Below are 15,166 nucleotides of genomic sequence, written 5' to 3' on the forward strand. Positions count from 1 at the left end.
GCCCTTTCTGAGATTAGAACCCCTACCTATCTAGTAGTATACACTATAGCACTAAGTACATATTGCATGCACCAAGGACGTCATGTGTTTTGAAAATATTTGCCACTGTTGATAATGTGGATGGCATCAGCAGGCCCTGTAAAGGAGGCCAATAAGGGGGTTGACAGGGCCTCAAAATGTATAACCATTGCACACAGATAGGCGAGACTGACACACTGCTGCAAGGGGATATAGTTACACACACAGACATACATAGAGTTGCTCTTTCTGAGATTAGAACCACTACCTATCTAGCAGTATACACTACAGCAAAAAGTACTTATTGCATGCGCCACAAACTTACGTGTTTTGGAAATTTTTGCCACTGCTGTTAAGGTGGATGACATCAGCAGCTGTTGCCAGGGAGGCCACTATTGTGGAGAACACTAATCACATGGCCATAAAATGATTGGCCATTGCACAGACATAGGCCTGCTGGGTATGTCTATACTGCTGCATGGATAATATCTACATATAAACGCACACACATACACAAGGTGGCTGATGTCAGATTAGAACCCCTAACTGCCTAGTTACTATTACACACTACAGCTCACAGTACTGGTTGCACATGCTACCTGTTACATTTGGTGTGTAAGTGGCTGCAGCACTGCATCACACTGCAACTTTATGTGGATGTATATATATATATATATATATATATATATACACATATACAGAGATATAGATCTATAGATACATATATAACTATAGACACATGTGCCACATGCTGATAGATTAGGGTAATCATGTCTGAGGGGGATAGGGAGAGACAGATACATATACATAGCTGTCTGTATGCACAGAGATATATTCATGTCTCACTTGTTTAGGCAGAGGCATCAGACATGGGACGACAATAGCTAAGTGTAGGCACATGGCCAGCATGACCGTCAGTAACTCCAAAGTGACTGCAGGCCAGGCCTACCTGAACTCCAGTCTGGGATTTTGTGTGCTGCAGCCACTTGGCTGCTGCAGCTGATTCAGCAATCCAGCACTTCCCTGATATTTTGTCCAATGGATTCCTCGGTTGTGAGCTGCACATAATATCTGTGTCATACCTAAATTGTGTACAGATTGTAATAGATTGTACAGGGTTTTCCATCATATGTCTGGTACCTATTACATAACTTTGTGATTTTCTAGTACATCAGTGGAAATTCAATATAGACTGATGTTAAGAACTGATGACAGACATTTCAATTACTGACTGCATACAGAGCAGGGAAGCCATGCTACTGCCTGACCTGTTATTCTCTGCACTTTCTACATTTTTCTGGCAAGTAGTTAGTCCTTCTCCTTATATGTGGGCCTTTGTCCCACTCCTGTTCATGGCTGTGTCCATATTTCCTGCTGTAAGTAGTTGTTGGTATGCTGTGACAGAAGTAGATGATGTAACAGCACACACAGTGTTACAGACTTCACACCTCTGACTGTACATGTTTAGCAGAATGTCAAGCATTCTACTCCCTATGTCTGCTCTGCTCCTCAGAAAGTTGTATTTTTTGGTAATATACTACTACATAGTGCCCACTGACTTGTTATAGGTACTGACAGTTACATGAAAGCCTTTGCATCCTGCTGCTACTCTGAGTTGTTCCAACCTGCTGTTATACTAGCCACCTTCTAGGTTACTCAGAGCATGTGTAATGTCCATAGCTGTGGCCCTCTGTTCCTCCATTGTCTCTAGCTTTGACCAACTTTCTTGCAGTAAAAAACAGTGAGATACTGACAGTCTGTGGGACTCCTACCATAGAAGTACCTCACATGCAAAATTGTAGTTGCAGCCAGTTTCAAACCATGGACACCATCAATTGTGCTACTGTACATAGCCCACTAAGCAACACCAGCCACCAGAAAGTCAAGCTAAATTCCTGACACTATCAACATCAGGCAGACATATACTTTGACCCCTGCATATTGAGAAAATAGAACATGTCACCAGGTTGTTTGGGAGAGCCCTGGGATTGTGTGGTCTACTGCTGTAACCTTGCAAACATACTGACTATTATTGCAGTTGTATGGGAACATGGCTGTGTTGGGGGTAGGCGACTCTAGCCTTGACAGTCATGCTTCTGCCCTGTGACCCCACTCTTTGGCAATTCCCATGCATAGTGCAGTGGGTTTGCTGCCTTCTGGCCTACTGCATATTATGGGTAGCCAGTGTTGGACAGAGAGTTCCTGTTGTCCCACATAGTTGTTAGTTCTCTGCAGATAGCCCAGTAGCCCACTCTATTCCCTTGCATACATGCAGCAGGATCATACATAAGCTACCATAGTCTAGTACCCCATACATTTGTTGTAAATAAGAATGACTTACCTTGTGCCTGCAGCAGTTGAGATAGCAGTGCTTTAGGGCTGACTCTGTTGAATGCATGCAGTACGCAGCCAGTACATGGTAAGGTACAGGTTGTGTGGTGGGGGTGGCATCCATTTTACTATGTATGTGAGTTGGAGTGAAGTGACCTAGGTTGTCAGCGCATGTGCTATGCATTGCATCTTTGCCAAGGCCAGGTAATACTGGGCATGCCTATGTCTGCCTATAGGGACAGGCTGAGGGGGTTCCACCTCCCAGTCCCCCTTTGGCTGTGGCTGTGGCTGTGGGAACCTTGGCACTGGTGGGGGGCTGTGTGTCCCTTCCCTGTGATGTTCCTGCCACAGCTGTTTCCACAGAGTCATGTTCTGTAGCATGGCACATACTGTGAACATCTGTGCACATGTGGCTGGAGAGTACTGCAGGGCTCAACCGGATATATCGAGACAGTGGAACCGTGACTTGAGCAGCCCAAACACACACTTTATGATGCTCCTAGTTTGTACGTGTGCCTCATTATGGCATTCTTCAGTAGGTGTGTGTGCATTTCTGATTGGTAACATCATCCATGGTTCAAGTGCATAGCCAGCATCCCTCAGTAGATGGCCATATGGGACGTACCCCTGGCAAATGTCTTGTACAGCTGTGATGCATGCTAGATATGGGAGTTGTGATAACTGCCAGGACTGTCGGCACACACACTCATGATAATGCCCTGGGTATTGCACATGACCTAGCAGTTGCTGGAGGGATACCCCTTGTGGTTGATGTAGACTCTACTCTCCTCACCGGGCAGTGGTTTAATGTGCACATGAGTGCAGTCTATGGCACCCAGTACCTCAGAGTAGTGTGGTACAGAGTGGAAGAGACGCATTCTGCTGACCCTCTCCTCAGGGTTGTGGGGTAAATAAATGTGCTCACTGGCACTGGCATGTATTTGCATGGCAGCCAGGAACTGGTGGAGTACTCTGGATGCTGATTCCTGTGAGAACCCAATCATGTCCCCACTTGATCTTTGAAAAGTACCTGTAGCTAATATTCTAAGGGCTACACATACCTTTGCTTCCACTGGGATGGGTTCCCCTCTGTTGGCTCTGGGCCTGAGTTGAGGGCAACAGAACTCAGTGAGTTCTTGTAGCATGACCCTGTCCACAAAGTAGCACTTTACAATCTCCAGCTCATGTAGTCACTGGAAGGTTACCCTGGACCTGAACACTCTTCGCCTTCTCAGTCTAGACCTATTGTCACCAGCAGCATCAGCACTGCCCTCTGCCTCTAGCACATATAGATGTAGCAGAGCAGCAGCGGTCTCTAGCATTCTGTCAGTTAAAATTCCCAAGTTTGTACTCCAATGGTGCAGAGTATGTGGAAAAAAATTATATTGTGGGGTGGATGCATACTTTATAGTGGTGTGCTGCAGATGCAGTCTGTGTGATTGGCTAACTATGATATATTCCACCTGTCAGGTATATCACTGAGGGGTATGAATGGCCCAGTGACTGTGGAACAGAACTTAACAGTAATTTATACATGACTGGCTTTCCCAAGCTATTACCTATTTTTTTAAATACCTTCCCTGCTAAGCACTTCGGCATGGCACACTAACCCGCACTGCTAGTATAAACACTGCTTAGCAGCATTGGACACCTCCCCCCCCCCCCCCCGCTAGGCTGAGCTGAGCAGCATGCAAATGGGCACTGCTGATCTCCAATCTGCTTAAATATAATGTGACACACCCCCTTTTGATGTCAGCTACCTCTTCTGTGGACACCATTACGGTTCAGGGGCTACACCAATTTTATCTGCGGACACCGTAGCCCATTTTTACTCTTCAGTAACCCCAGTTCATTTGCATACTGATTCATGCACACAACCTGAATACTTCACTATTCCATGGCCTGCATCCTTAGCAACCACTGAAATCTACCATTGTATATACTGTTTGCAGGGCCATATCATGCATTATTCTCATATATGTCTTGTGTTTGGATTTTACAGTTTTTAATTTTTTTTTTTGCATGATATAGCTATTAAAAAAGTTAGTTTTTATTATTTTGCATTATTTTTGCACATACAGGGCATAGTGTTGCACATATTTGTCCCTAATATTCAATCCCTGACCATCTAAATGGGCTTTTACAGCCCCTCTTCAATTTTTGATTTTATGTACACTGTAATTTTCTGTGTACACTTCGGGCACCAACACTGGGTCTGCTTGACTACCTATCTGCTTGCTGGATTACTCCAGCACTCTTGTTTGACCTCGTTTGCATGAAATTCACCTCTTTATGAGGTGATTTGTTTACTGGATTGCACGGCTGCCAATTTCTGTGTTGGGGCCATGATACTATGCCTACATGGAAAATCACTCCATGTAGGCTTTATTGAATTCTTCCATAGTCTAATCCATTAAGTAAGCAGCTTAATGAATTAAGAAGAAGACAAGACAACAGTGGTGGCAAAGAGTTTGGAATATCCATGTTTGAATTTTTAACCCTGGGGTAATAATTTATTCTTTGTCATGGCTTAGCTGCAAAATGGTTTCTCACAGCTCATAGCTACTGCAGTGCAATTGATTAATCCGGGATATAGCTTATACGGCTCTTAACATTCTATTATCTATGAATGTAAGATACCGTTGCATGTTTTTTTTTTTTTTTTGTAATGTATTCATACCTTACTTAGAATCTTCCCCTATGTACATATCTCTCTGTCATGGTTTTATTTAACAATAGACCAGTGTTTGTTCCATATAACTTTCTTTTATTAACTTTTGGTTCTGTTGCCATGATTTAATTTTGACTAGTTTCTTGCATCATTTCAAGTGTATAATTTATATACTGTCAGAAGGCATGTTATTTCTCTACAGTTATTAGTAGGCTTTACAGGCTCAGTCTTAAGGATGAGTATCCTTTTGCTTGTTGTTAACCAGATTGGTGAGGTTGGGATGTGCATATAAATAATTTTTTACTCAGGCATAAATCTTTATGTAACAATGTCAATACCTTTCAACAGATGTTAGTCTCCCATTCAGGAGCTTTTCTTAATTCTGTCTCAGTTTCTCTGGCTGTTACTTCATCCTCATTAATGTTGTCTGTATTAGAACTTCATATTGTTTCTTTTAATTTTTTAATTCTGAATGTTTCTCCAAAATGTGCCTATTTCATTTTGTGTGTGTGTGTGTGTGTGTGTGTGTGTGTGTGTGTGTGTGTGTGTGTGTGTGTGTGTGTGTGTGTGTGTGTGTGTGTGTGTGTGTGTGTGTGTGTGGGTGTGTGTGGGTGTGTGTGTGTGTGTGGGTGTGTGTGTGTGTGTTTCTGTTCTTCAGTCTGCATGCAGATTTTTTCTTGTACAAGTATTTTTATTTCCCCTAATTTGTCTCTCTAACCTTAGTATATATCTTGTCTCTATATTTGTTGTGTGCAATTGTAGCAGTACATAATTTCTTCTTTTTCTTCTACAGTCGACTTTATCATCCTTATGCCTTTTACTTGGTGGGCCACACCCTCCCCCAAGCCTGAACTTGTCCTGTGTGGTAGCTTCTGAGGATCTTACAGTGCCTACTTTCCTTCCCTGGCACCAGTGCATACACCAGAAGTGGCCATTTTATTTTAGCCTGGAACCTGTGCTCCCAGTCCTATTTTTATTTTTTAACCAATCTTTTTTCCATGATGTGTAAGTGCCAAGGGTTGGAGTCTCTGACTACTCTGTCACTGAAAAAACCTGCCAAAAAACTCCTTTTAGAGTATTTTTTTTTTCCAGGGATTCAGGGAGGCAAGCCCAGCCCCGCCATATGTGCGTATATAAATATATATATATATATATATATATATATATATATATATATATATATATATATACCAACTGTATAGATGCACCAACTTGAAGAAGGGAGAAATTCCCCCAAAAAGGACTTCACTGCCAGCACAACTCGACGGCAGTGACTTCAAGTGGAGGGACTCAACTCTTCGATGGGTTGCACCTCGAGCAATTGAAGCTTGTCTGTTCAATCTTTGTCCACCAGTAAATTACCCATATATGTATATTCATAAGTGTGTATATATATATATATATATATATATATATGTATATATGGGTCCCCTTCAGTCGATCGAACGTTTACAAGTTCGAACCACATATGGCCAAGGCCATATGTTCGAACTTGTAAAAGTTCGAGTGGACTGAATGGAGATCTCCATACAGAGCCGAAAGGGAAAATTTCCCATTTCCGCAATGTAGTGCAATCTCGGAGTTGGTATATTTATGTAAGGGGGGTGTGGGGGGTGCAGGGGGGCATAGCCTCCCTGCTATAGACATTTAGTTTTGTGTTTTTTTGTTTTATGTGTTTTTATTTCAGTGTTCGAACTTTTACAAGTTTGAACATATGATCTCAACCATATGTGGTTCGAACTTGTAAAAGTTCGAACAAAGCCAAAAAAGGGAAAGATGTGCACTAACACAAAGCAGCACTCATCTGCCTGCAATGAGAAAGATATCATTATAAGAATAAATATTTTATTTATACAAACTACACCTGAGGGTTATTATTTCCAAGATTTTCTTCTTCAAAAAGAACTTTGTCGGAAGCTGATACCCATATTTAGGATTTTAGAGTTTTACAGACTGCAACAGGCCAGAATCCAGATCACCAACCCTAGAAGTTGAGCATGTCTTTTCCTTTTTGGCTTGATTTTATCTATCTATCTATCTATCTATCTATCTATCTATCTATCTATCTATCTATCTATCTATCTATCTATCTGTCTATCTGTCTATCTATCTATCTATCTATCTATCTATCTATCTATCTATCTATCTATCTATCTATCTATCTTTCTGTCTGTCTATATATCTATCTATCTTTCTGTCAATCTATCTACCTATCTGTCTATATATCACTGTCATCTTGGTGATATTTTGGAAAAAGAGGGTCCACCATGTGAAAGTATTCTCTAAGATTTGAGGATGAATTAAATTCCAGCAATACTACTCTCCATTTCTTGCTGATTCCACCTCTCCATTCATATCTGTGGCAATTTGTCAGCGTGGTAGTCCATTGATGTCAGACATTCTGTACATATGTGTTGCAAGTCACTTTCTTATAGGAATGGCATGTGCCATTACTCACCTACTGCATCCCCTATAGAAACGCAAGCAGTTGTCACATGCACAGTTCCCACACCCAAGCCATCACCAAATAGATGAACTCTTTCACTTTCCACAGTAAGAAATACCAGAAACTCTACCACTTCTGTGAGATGTTTCTGTATTGGTGGTCCATACAAGTGTTTAACCTGTCTCTGGCAATATAATGTGCCTTGGTATTAGTGTATATATCAGTAATCCTGTGATGGACCTGTACTACTGTCCTATTATGACCTCCTTAGGTCATGCATCAGTCCCTGCCACACATGGTCATGGAAGGCTATGCTGTTTCATCCTCTTCAAAGACATGCATGGTGTGTGTGCGTGTGTGTGTGTGTGTGTGTGTGTGTGTGTGTGTGTCTGTGTGTGTGTGTGTGTGTGTGTGTGTGTGTGTGTGTGTGTGTGTGTGTGTGTGTGTGTGTGTGTGTGTGTGTGTGTGTGGACCCTGTATTATCAAGTCTTTTTCCTGTGTGGAGATCCTTTCTAGCCATTGTTGTTCTTTTGGTCCATGATATGAGGTGTATACTTGTGGATCCATGTATGTTTATCCGAATTTTTATATGAACTGTACTGTACAGTGGTGTAACAGTAGCATTGTTGCCTCACAGCAAGAGGTTCTCCAGTTTGATTCTCGGCTGGATTGCCTTCTGTGTGGAGTCTGCATGTCCTCCCTGCATCTGTGTGGGTTTCATGCAGGTGCTTCAGTTTCCTCCCACTCCACAACTGTATGCATCTGGAACATTCTCCCTGGGCCTCCACTGAAAACTGGTTTTATTCCAAGTTGGATTTTCCTGGTAAACAAATGTTAAATAAATAAAATAAAATAAAATGTACATGAAGGTCATCAATTGACTCAGTACTATCCCGATCCTCTTTCAATGGCCACAGCCCCGTGTACTAGTATACTGTAAGTTTTCCAACGCTGTGCCATAACGTGCAGCAGTGGGCACATTAGCCATACTTGTTATCTATCAGACCTGTGCAAACAGCATAGTCTGTGTTTAGTGTAATGGAGGCCTCATATCCATTGTAGCATGTGCACATATGGAATGTTGTTATGAACTGTACACAGCAGAACAGAGACTAAACCTGACAATGTTCCCTGTGCTTTGTCATGCTGTGTCTCCACTCTCAAATCTGACTGTGACCTGTCTTGCCTTATCACCAGTGCCCTGTGAGATGGAACCCCAAACAGCAGGACTGCAACCTTTCCTACCGTGTCCCCTATGCCATGTTGGATTAAGTCATTTCAGTCCCCTGTACCTCATTGGATTAATACCCCCTCACCAAGCAGATCTGTCCCCTGTCATGCCCTGTGCAGTGTTACCCTATGCACTCCTCTACTCTATTACTATGCCGGTTTTTTGCGTGCATTTCTGTGTGCTCAGTGCAGTAGTCCTGTACCCTGTCTGTTTGCCTATATGCAATACACTGTCTTATCTACAGCACTCTGATTCTCTAAGTTGTTCACAGTAATAGGGTCTCCTGAAATATGGTGACCACATTGCTTATCTCATTAAATTTAGCCTTGTGGTGCAATAAGTATGCTATTGATATAATTTTATATGATTGTTGTCATGAAAAAAGATACTGCCAGCACACCTATCTGGAATTTTGTAAATAATTATGTGTCATTTGTGAATATCAACATGATTTATTTAAGATGCTCGTGTGACAAATGTATTACAACTGTATGTCATGTGTATATCAAACTGCTGGTACAAAAGTATGTCACACCCAAAATGAGCTAGCAAGTACGGTAGGTGCAAATGGCCAAAGCAATTCTGTAGATATCTAAAAAGAGCCAGCACCACCAAGGACACAAACTTCAAATGAAAATTATTTAATAAGTATATGTATCAGACCGGTTTCGGCATATAGCCTTCATCAGTGATAAATCATACTGACAAATAGTGTCTTATATACAAAAGAAAACACATAACTTCCTGTGATCTAATTTCTCCCTCAACAACATTATTACTACATTTTGTCATTGTGCAAATAATCCTCCCAATTTCACAATCCACTTTCTTTCCTTATAATTCAAAACAGAATGCCACCCCATCTTGAGAGATCTGTCCCCCATAATTTTATCCATTACAACAAAAGAAAATCTAGCAGTAGTATGAGACTGGGTATGTCTAAACAAGGCATTAGTTATCTGTTTATTACGAATGTCACTAAAATGCTTAGACATCCAATGCCGTAAAGGCCTAGAAGTCTGCCTCACATAGAAGGCAGAACAGGTACAGATAGCCAAGTATACTACCCAGTCTGACCCACAATTTGCATAGATACAAATATCAAAAATCCGACCAGTATTTTTGCTGGTGAACTGTTTTGTTTTGCACATGTATTTGCAAAATGTACAATGTCTACATGCATAGGATCCTATCAATTTATCCCCTGTAAGGGTTACCTGATGACCAATCTGATCATCCTTGTATACCCTTTTGTAGTGTGAAAAATGTGAACCTAGTGTTCTCCCCCTACGATAAGAAAATTGGCACCTCTCTGACAAAAATTTACCTAACTCCTCATTAACCATAAGAATATTCCAGTGCTTCTGCATCATTTCCCTCAATAGATTTGTGTTCCTACCATAGGTAGTTACCAGTCTGATAACTTCAGACACCCCCTGGTTAGATCTCCTTTTATACTGTAATAGTTCTGGTCTAGACTTAATAGATGCCCATTCACTTGCACTATGCACATCACTCTGTCTATATCCCCTATACAGAAATCTATATGTGAGGTCCTGCTTAAATATATTGTAATCTTCCTCAGAAGAACAAATTCTTCTGATTCTCAAAAATTGCGATTTCAGAATATTTCTGACCGTGTGGTTGGGGTGGATACTGGATGCATACAACAGATTATTCTGTAGTGGTGCAGCGGTAGCATTGCTGCCTCACAGCAAGAGGTTCGCCTGTTTGATTCTTGGCTGGAGTGCGGGGAGTGCCTTCTGTGTGGAGTCTGCATGTCCTCCCCGCGGTTGGGTGGGCATTCAAAAGACATGCGTAAATGGGCGTGCCTTCGTTGAAGGTTGAACGTCGAGCTGGCACCCTGGCGTTCATCAAAATCTACTGCTAATCATTAGCGGACTGGAGTTCCGCTGTGGTGACCCCTAACCAGGAAAAGCCAAAAGACAACAACAACTGGGGATATTTCCTATATACCAATGTGCACAAAGTATGATCCTGTTGACATAGAACCGTAGCATCTAGATAATTAATCTCCTCTCGACTATAAGTGAGGATAAATTCTATCCCCCACTTATTTCCATTATGATATTGTATATATTCCAATAAATAGTCAATATCTCTCATCCACACCAGCCAGATATCATCCAGCTATCTCCTCCATATATCAGTTTCTGGTAAATTGATATTATGGGAATCATTATAAACAATCTGTTCCTCTATATAACCCATAAATATGTCAGCATAAATGGGGGCAAAGGATGCCCCCATTGCCATACACTGGGTTTGCCAATAACAATCTCATTTGAAGTTTGTGTCCTTGGTGGTGCTGGCTTTTTTTGGATATCTACAAAAGTATGTGTTGAAAAGGATTTTGCAAAGTGCAGTTTGAAATGTAACCACAGTGTGTCCTACTGGAATAGAACAAAAATGTACATGCACTATTGTAACTGTTTAAATGTATATATTTTAATAGTGGAAACTGGACTACAGGAGGTTAACTTTAGAAAAATAGCTGAAATTATATTACTTTATGGCTACACAATAAAATATGGTATCTTTCAGTTTTCATTGCGGCTACAGACACAGAGTCTGTGCAGAGAAGCTTTCTGTATTGTCTTCTGAGTGAATTAATTATTACCTCTGAAAGTATGACAGAAGGAAATTGCTTTATGACTTCCAGCATCTGCCAAATATCTGACATCTATGTATTTTCACAGGTAGATGCTAAAAACAGCCAGCTTCCAGCAGTGGGGGGGGGGGGGGGGGTTCACCTGGGATAGAGTCAGATGACAAGAAATTATGTCATTCTGCAAGCTATCCCAGTAGTAATATTTGAGTTATTAATTTGAGAAGTCTCTGAGAGAGACAGTGCATTTTGTATTCTGTCTTGGACCTGACAATAACAGGAACCATTCACCACACATCTGCCTTGCTCTGACGAAGTAAATTACAAGGAAATAGTATAATTCTCGTAGATATAATTAGGAATATAGCAAAACTTAGCTTGGATATTTTTCTTTATTTATTAGAGACTGTCCTGCAATGTTGTTTTAAATATTTCCTGTGATTTTGAACTCTAATGTCACTGTGATTGTATACTATTTTCTTGTTCTTTTATTATTATTAAATATGGTTAAACCTTTAATTATAGCTGATCTGTCTAGTGATATTTAAGTTTTGAATGTACTTGCATATTTATTTGGTGGCACTGTTTGGGCCACTCCTGATAGACTTGCTCTTGGTCAAACTACCATTTGCATTAATATTAATAATACACAATAAGATTGGGCACCTTTTGTTAAGGGCCTTAAAGTAGCTGATAAGGAGTTGGCTGGTGGCAGTGATAACTACCTTATAGTCTAGGCAAAAGGGTACATAGCTTGTAAACCTGTGCCAACATTTCCCAGGTGTGTGTGTGTGTGTGTGTGTGTGTGTGTGTGTGTGTGTATGTTTTTGTGTGTGTGTGTGTGTGTGTGTGTGTGTGTGTGTGTGTGTGTGTGTGTGTGTGTAAATCAAACCTCAAAGATTGTATGTGTCAGCTACCTGGGCAGGGGCACAAAGCACTGATTGGATAAAGAGGGTGCTGGAGGTCTTGGCTTGGCCACTCAGTGGGGGAGTCTTATTAGGGATCTGTAGAAAGAGGGAGAAACCAGCCCTATACTGACTGTAAACTCTATGTTCTCTTAAGCAGAGAGCTGCATCTGGAAATACTGTGTCTGTACCTGTTATCCTCCCAGTGAACATCCCCCACTCTTGCCAGTGGTGAGGATTGAGGCTCCTTGATTACTGGTCCAGTGGTGGGACATCATAATTGTCTCTGAACTTTGCCTATTACATGATGCACTATCAACCATTGCCCAGACTACAATGCTCATTTCTGCCCATTCCAGAAGTGGAAGGTCCAGAAGTCCTGTTTTCTGCTAAACTCTGCAAAAGCTAAGACTTACTTTACCATATCCGTTGTTTCAGTACTTGTTTTTCACATTGTTTTTGACACATCTGCATTAATTTGAGTGTTTGTGTGTTGAATATCTGCATTTTTTTACCTTTCTAACACTCTTTAGTTAGAACTGCCTTGGTTCCACTTTAGTGAGAGCAGAGAGGACCTAAGACTTTTTCTAGCCTGGGACTGTGTAAAGAAAAGAAGAGTGTGCTGCTTTTGATTGGCCACAGAGCTCTGTTTGTGGGTTTTTTCCTTATTTTTTATCAGCTGTCCTCTGCTATTTAAGTATTGCAGTTATACAATGATTGGATTATAACCTACAAGCAAACTAGACCTCAGTTACCATAGCCACTATTTCAGCACTTGTTTTTCACATAGTTTTTGTCCCAATTGCATAAACTGTTTCTTTGATGAATATCTGAACGTTTTGATCTTTTTTACAATCTTTAGTTAGAACTGCTGCTTTACATGCATCACCACCTAGCAGTGATATGTATAGAAGACACTATCCCACAGTGTAATTCCCCATTGCAATCTGTGTAGATGCCAGCTTCTCACAGGGTAAGTTTCCCTTAAAATATCCTTACTGTATAGACAGATTTTTTTTAAGTACTAGAGCATCTAGTTTTCACATAGCTGAGTGTTGCTCATCAAGTTCATTGTCTTATTGACCTATTCAATATATATATATATTTCCCTCACTCCTCCCTAGTATATCAGCAGCCATGGATATGCACTGCCTGACTCTCTCTCTGTGGCCAGTCTGGTTAAGATGGGTATTCTGTGACAATTGCCTCATGTACACTGACAGCCCACTTATATTTAATAAAACAGATACAGTATGCGAGAAGTGTAAATAAACCTTAATGCTGCAGACAAAACTCTCTCATACAACCAAAACTAACCCTATATAGGATGTCAGTGACACTTGCATCACAGCTATTCCACAGGGTAAAGGCCCTATACGTAAAACTACTTATGCAGAGGCACTTACAGGTAACCTTCCTAAAACACTAAGACCTTCTGCATAGCACAATCAAAAAAAGGATCCTCAGCCATCATGTAAACACTCCCTTAAAATACCACCCACACTTATACATAGTAACACTGTACCCATAGGTCTTAATGAAAATCAGTGCACTACCAAATTTTCGGGTCATTGTTGAGTCTATAGTGAGGCTCGCCGATATCTCCCTCACCAGACTAAGTAATGAGACAGTCATGATTATCTGCCTTTCCAGGGCTAGGATCCATCAAGTCACATAGGTGCTCAGGTCATTAAAACACAGGTACCAGTATGACTCTGTTATAGTCCATGTGGGTGTTAATGACCTGAGATCTACCTCCCTTGACATATGAGGCATGATCGAGCACACCAATTATGTGTCTCAGTCAAGTATGAACCTAGCACTAAGCAGCATACTATCTTCTCCAAGGATGATGCCATGCTTCCAACAGAAAATTATTGATTTCAACAACTGGCTTAGCTTCAGGTGTTAATCCTAGGGGGTACAATATTTGACAGCCTGGGAGAACATGATTGACAGACTAAGCTGCTATGCCAGTGATGGTCTGCACTCCTTGCAAGCCTTTGTCTCTCAGGAGAATGTAGACATCTGTGTAGTAACTGAGACATGTTTTAAATTCATGGAGAGTACCCCGGGAGTGTAAGATTATAATTCCTTTCACACCTTTAGACCAACTATTGCACAGGCAGGAACTAAAGGTGGAGGGGTCTCAGGATATATTAAAAACAACCGCACATTCAGACTAGTTATAGTGTATGCCACATTGGAACTCATACATGTGCAACTCACCATAAACAAGATCTCCTACCATATCCTTGTAACAAATAGGTGCCCGTCCATGTCCCAGGAAACTCATACTACCTGTTTCAATGCACTAGAGTCCCTCACCATTCAACCTAATATGATTTTCATGAGGGATTTCAGCTACTCCTCTATAGATTGGGAAGCCTACACCACTTCTAATACACAAGCCCATTGATTCCTAAACTTTAATACTAACACCCTGGAACAGTTGGTTCATTCTCTTAACAGTAGTACAAACATCCTTGACCTTGTACTCACAAACATGGGGTAGCAATGTTCCTCACCTAATGTAATGTCCTAGCTCATCATATCTGGCCATAAGCCAGAATTACTTGAAATAAAAATTAAATCTGGGTGTGATGACCATGCCCTGGCCCAGCAATCAAGGAGCCTCAATGCTCACCACTAACACCAGGGAGGTCATCTCCAAGAATAGAAAAGGATAATTAATGCACACAGTCAAGTACAATTTCCCTTAAGTGCACACAGAGATCACAGTCAGTCTGGGGCTGGCTGCTCCCTTGCTCACCAGGTCCCCAATAAGACTCCCCACTGGCACAGTATAGGGTCCAGGTCTCAGCCTAACTGGGCAAGCTAGAACCTCCAGTACCCTCTCTGTCCAACCAGCGCTTCGTGTCCCTGCCCAAGTAACTGACACAACACACACACACACACTTTGAGATAAGTATTT

This window comes from Protopterus annectens, chromosome 1.part2 (assembly GCF_019279795.1).
Source record: "Protopterus annectens isolate FY-2018-M chromosome 1.part2, PAN1.0, whole genome shotgun sequence".
Classification (NCBI taxonomy): Eukaryota; Metazoa; Chordata; order Ceratodontiformes; family Protopteridae; genus Protopterus; species Protopterus annectens.